The sequence below is a fragment of the Anomaloglossus baeobatrachus genome, chromosome 3, assembly GCF_048569485.1.
Source record: "Anomaloglossus baeobatrachus isolate aAnoBae1 chromosome 3, aAnoBae1.hap1, whole genome shotgun sequence".
Lineage (NCBI taxonomy): Eukaryota > Metazoa > Chordata > Amphibia > Anura > Aromobatidae > Anomaloglossus > Anomaloglossus baeobatrachus.
Window position 1 is genome coordinate 160,261,890 of NC_134355.1, and position 6,000 is coordinate 160,267,889.

The window sequence follows — 6,000 nt, forward strand, 5'->3', positions numbered from 1 at the left end:
CGTAGCCTTCCACTTTATCCACGCTGAGAATCAATAATACTGCAGCGCACTGTCATTTTATTTTATTACATTCATATGTAGCAGGAACTGCACACAGCCATAAAGCTTATAGAGGAGGGGGCAGCCATTTAGTCTTGCTCAGCTGGTCACACCCACTAACATAGGGCCATGGGATAGAGCTTCAAGCCACTTGACAGGGCCCGTGGACACTGGCTCAGGGCACTGTGTGCATAGGCGCGGGACAGGCAAGAGAGAAGTCAGCGCAGGAAGTCGACCAGGGAAGGTACATAAGAAAGGTGTACCGGACTTGACCTCCGAACTACCCGGGATCGGCTGGAGCTCTTCACAATGGAACCCAGCACTCCAGTGGTGGTCACTGACTAGTCGTGTTACCTTGGAACCTGCTACAGTGAGTAAAAACCTTAAGACTGCATCCCTGTGTCACTCCATTATTCACCTGCGCCTCCGGCCCTGCACCCCCGCCATCGCCCACTACTCCCCTCATCCTCCCTGGGACCTAGCTCTACATGGGGAGAGCAATACCAACCAAGCTGCGTCACCATCTGCCCCAGAGGTCCCATCCCGCAGCGTCGGTTATCCCTGGACAAGTACCACAGGTGGCGTCATGAACTACCATCCCCATCATTTCTACTTTAACTGACACCGCCGGGGTCACGAAACTGGGCCTTGCCACCACAGCATCCCAGAAACGGAACCGCGGCCCGTAATGAGTAACCCCATGGCCCCGGTGCGGGCATTTCACAAGCGCAGATGGAGCTCTCATCCAAGAGCTCCATCTGCATTCGCGCTGACTCCCAGAGCCATCATTTGAAACCGGAACCGCGAACAGACTGGGACACCCGCCACACAGCCACCGCAGTCAGCACAGAGTGGCAGCCAGAAGACTTCCCACCCACCTGCACAGCCAGGTAGCCAGCCGCCGGGACAGAGAGGCACCCGGCCGCTGGCACCGCCAGGCACCCAGCCGCCTGCATGCAACGACAGGCACCCAGCCGCCCGCAAGCACCTTGCCGCCCGCACACAGAGCCGCACAATCAGCCTCCCGGTAAGCTATATTCGGATTTTAAGACGCACCCCTTTTTTTCCTCCCAAATCTTTGGGAGGAAAAGTGCGTCTCATAATCCGAAAAATACGGTATATTGTTTTGCAGCCAGAGATGGAGCGACCCCTAATAAAAACTGTGTATAATGGACACAATTATTTATTTTGTCATATTTTAAAATGTTGACAATTTTTGAAATATACAACTGGGTGGGATTATCTAGAAGCAATTTGTGAGGTTGTGGAGGCCTGAGGTCAATTGCTCCTTTGGCCTTTTCATAACCTTGAACAACTAAACTTACTAATCCAGTAATTGAAAGCATAATTTGCGTCCGGACATTGAAGTATTAAATAATCCCATTTTCTTCAGCCTTTTTCTAGAGGTGATTGCTAGGGGTGAATTATCTTTCTGCATTTTCTTAATATACCATGACATGATTAGCTTCGCATATGATCAATGACATTTAGAAGAAGCGAAGTCTATGACTCACACAGCACTTGTTCCTTGACAGATGGAGGACATGGATTAGAATCCAGTTCCTTCCTGCACATTACAGACATGTAAGAAATATGACAATTTCTCTCAAAATGACATTTAACACATCTCACAATAGTCAACATGAAGAAGGCTGCCACTGGTGGAAAATGCTATAAAATATCTGTATTTATGTGTGCACAGGAGGTAAATACAAACATAACATGCAGTAACGAATAAATGTCTACCGTAATTAGCTGCCAGTGTAATCTGCTCCAGCACGGCAAAGCAGCGTCTTATGGACGAGGTAACTGGGAGCTGAGGATGGAGAATATTTCCATTTACCATGCCTTCCTTTCACCAGTACTTTAGCTTTTTAAGGTATTGCTGAATACATACGGCTAAAACGCTTTATTAACTATTATTGTTCAACCCTTTCTGAATATTCAGAATATATATATATATACGGTGTATATAAAAACCTTAGATGATCATTAATTTTTTGATTATAGTTAGGTCCAAAATTCTGTGCTTTTTTTTCAATGCCTCTTTACAGTATTTGTTAGGCTGCTTTCACACATCAGTTTTTTGCCATCAGGCACAATCAAGCAAAAACATGAAAAAACGGATCCGGCGTCTGTTGCAGCCAGATCCGTTTTTTCCCCCATAGACTTCTATTAGCGCCGGATTTTGCCGGGTCGCCTTGCATTCCATCCGGCTTTCGCCAAATCTGGCAAAATTTGCTTGTCCGGCGGCTGGATGGAATATTGAAGGAAAAGGTTTTTTTCTCTGGCGAAAAACCGTATTGCGTACTTTGTGTTTTATAATGGAAGCCTATGGACGCCGGCGTAATACGGCATATGACGGAATCCAATGACGGATCTGGTTTTTGTCTCTGGGCATGCCTTTCTCTCTCTCTCTCTGTCGGTTTCTCTCTCTGTCGGTCTGTCGGTCTCTCTCTTGGTCGGTCGGTCTCTCTCTGTCGATGTCGGTCGGTCTCTCTCTATTTGTCGGTCAGTCGGTCTCTCCCTCCTTCATACTCACCGATCACCTGCGTAGCGCTGCACAGCTGTCACACTGCTCTGGCGGTTTCTCCAGCTTTGGAAAATGCCGGCCGCTCATTATTCCATCTCGAATTCCCTGCTTACCACGCCCACCGGCACCTATGATTGGTTGCAGATAGACATGCCCCCACGCTGAGTGACAGCTGTCTCACTGCAACCAATCACAGCTGCCGGTGGGCGGGTCTATATCTTCCAGTAAAATAAATAATTTTTAAAAAAACGGCTTGCGGTCCCCCCCAAGGTAAAGCCACACGGCTGATGGCTGGTATTCTCAGGATGGGGAGTCCCACATTATGGGGAGCCCCCCAGCCTAAAAATATCAGCCAGCAGCTGCCCGGAATTGCTGCATCCATTAGATGCGACAGTCCCAGGACTCTACCCGGCTCAGTCCGAATTGCCCTGGTGCGGTGGCAATCGGGGTAATAAGGAGTTAATGGCAGCTCATAGCTGCCACTAAGTCCTTGGTTAATCATGGAAGACGTCTATGAGATACCCCCATGATTAACCTGTAAGTTAAAGAAAATAAACATATACCCGAAAAATCCTTTATTTGAAATAAGACAAAAAACACCCCTTTTCACCACTTTATTAACCCCCAAATACCCCTCCAGGTCCGACGTAATACACACGAGGTCCCAGAACGCTTTCAGCTCTACTACATTGGAAGCTGACAGAAGCGGCAGTAGAACACTGCGCTCCTGTGAGCTCCATGCAGCAAGTGAAGTGAGTCGTGTTGTCAGCGATGACGTCACTTAGGTAGTGCCAGTGTGTGCGGTGATGATGGGGGCGGTATTGCCTGCGTGTGTGCGGTGATGATCGGGGCGGTAGTGTCTGCGTGTGTGCGGTGATGATGGGGGTGGTAGTGCCTGCGTGTGTGCAGTGATGATGGGGGCGGTAGTGTCTAGGTGGTGCAGTGATAATGGGGCGGTAGTGTCTAGGTGTGTGCGGTGATGATGGGGGCGTTAGTGCCTGCGTGTGCTGTGATGATGGGGGTGGTAGTGCCTGCGTGTGTGCAGTGATGATGGGGGCGGTAGTGTCTAGGTGTGTGCAGTGATGATGGGGATGGTAGTGCTTGCGTGTGTGCGGTGATGCTGGGGGTGGTAGTGTCTAGGTGTGTGTGGTGATGATGGAGGCGGTAGTGCCGGGGTGTGTTCGGTGATGATCGGTGCGGTAGTGCCTGAGTGTGTGCGATGATGATGGGGGTGGTAGTGCCAGTGTGTGCAGTGATTATGGGGGTGGTAGTGTCTGCGTGTGTGCGGTGATGATGGGGGCGGTAGTGCCTGCGTGTTGGCAGTGATGATGGGGGTGTTTTTTACCTGCTGAATTTTCACATCTGATAGAAGTATAAAGAGAAAATCTACAAAAGAAACTCTCTGCGTAACCCCAAGAGAAATTTACATGCTACAGATTTGAAGCTTGTCAGTTTTCACTGAGTAAAAAGAAGCACAGTAGGCAGGAGCGCTATATAAATACCATCAACTTTGCTGGAACTGTAAGACGCTGTAGTTTTTAAGGAACAAAAATCTGTAGCATCAAAAATTCATCAAAAGCTCATTGGGGGAATGCAGCCTTAGGCCCCCTTCACACATCCTTGATTCCGGTATATATGACGTCCGTTTTCATATGTACCGGAGACACGGACATACGCAGACATATTAAAATCTATGAGTCTCTGCACACATCCCTGTTTTCTCATGGACATATGTCCATGTGTTCTGCATGGAGACAAGTCCGTTTTTCTCCAGCAGCATAGATGTCACACGACCTGCACACTGATGCGATCCGAGTGATATCAGTGTGAAAGGTACGGGATAAAACACGTCTTTGGAATAACATTATTTTCTATACCCACCTGTCTCCAGCGCTGCTGTCTACGGCGCTGCTGTCACTTGCCTCCAGGCCCGTGTGGCGCCCCTGAGGCTCCAATCACCACAGAGTATTGCACCTTATTTAAGGTGCAAAATTCGCCTCGGGTAAGGAGGGGGTTAATCAACGGTGTTCCACATTCACGCCATTACATACAGTCAGGAGCCTTCTCACTGGGGGGGATGGCCCAGGGTAGATAGGGAGGTGGCCATCACGATGCATGGGACTTCCACGGTCACTGAAGCCAGCCACCTGGGGGGTGGGTTCCACTTGGGGTAGAAGTAGGTGCAACTCACACAATCTTCAGTCAGTCTACCCGGGAGATCAGTACTGGGACATGACACCACCATATTCTCTTCATCTTTTTCTTTCACGGGGCCTAGGCTTGGAGCGGAATGCTCAGCCCGGGTTAAGCAACGCTTAAAAATAACATTTTCCAAACACCGGTGGCTTCTTCCGATTTATCCGAGGTCGACTGGGCCCATCACAGCGGTGACCAGTGCTTCTGAGGCAGCAATCGAGCTACTTAAAGAACTGTGAGTAAAGACACCTGGAACCGCAGCGGCTGACTCAGACTCTTATTACCGGCGCCGCTGCCACGCAGCTTGGCGCTAACAGCCACCGCCACTACCACTACTCCCTCCATTACCCTTTCCAGGGCCCGCTCCACCTGTGGGGAGCGATACCATCCCGGCTGCTATTGCCACCTGCCCCGGAGGACAGCGACAGCAGCGGCAGCTAATTCCCTGGCCGCATACTGCAGGTGGCATCACGACAAACATCCACCTCTTAACCTCCCTTTTATTGAGGACACCTTGGAGCACCAAACCTAACAGGGCCACCCGTGACATCCCCTAATCCTCACCAACCCGGCGACGAGTAAAGGGTTAACCCCCTGCCCCCTGGGTTCCACACCTGCTCATTATGCTCATGTCTGCAGCCCCTGCAGCGGTCGAACCGCTCAGATCCAGGGGTTGCTGCCTTGGCTCGAAGGTCTCCGGACCCAGGGGCTTGCGGCCACAGGAAATGAAAAGGGGGTATTTACAGGGGATAAGAATTTGTGAAGCCACCCATGGTTCGATAAGGGGAGTACCACCGCTGCTGAAGGGAGTACCCGGAGGAGATGGAGTGGGGCAGCCAGATGACATTCCCTCCATGGGTAGGGGAGGCCACGGGACTCTGGATGATGGAGGTGGAGGGGAGCGTGGTGCAGATTTGAAGCAGGGAAGGACAACATACTCACTCAGGCCGTGTTGGCAGTGCTGCAACCGCAAAGCAGACTCTGACACAAAGGTAAACCAAGTCTTTGGGTGCCGCTGCCCTCTTGGGTGGCCGTTTCCTCTGGTATTGCCGGATGGTCCGGAGCCTGCCTCCATGCACAAAGCTGTCCGGGTCCCGCTCCCTACTTGTTGGTAGTGGAGCTGTGCTCTCAGGGGCTCACTCTTGGGATTTTTGCAGGCTGCATGGATTGGAAAGCGCTATCCCCCTCATTGCGCTAGTGCCCCCGATCTCTGAGCTTCTTGGGGACAGTAC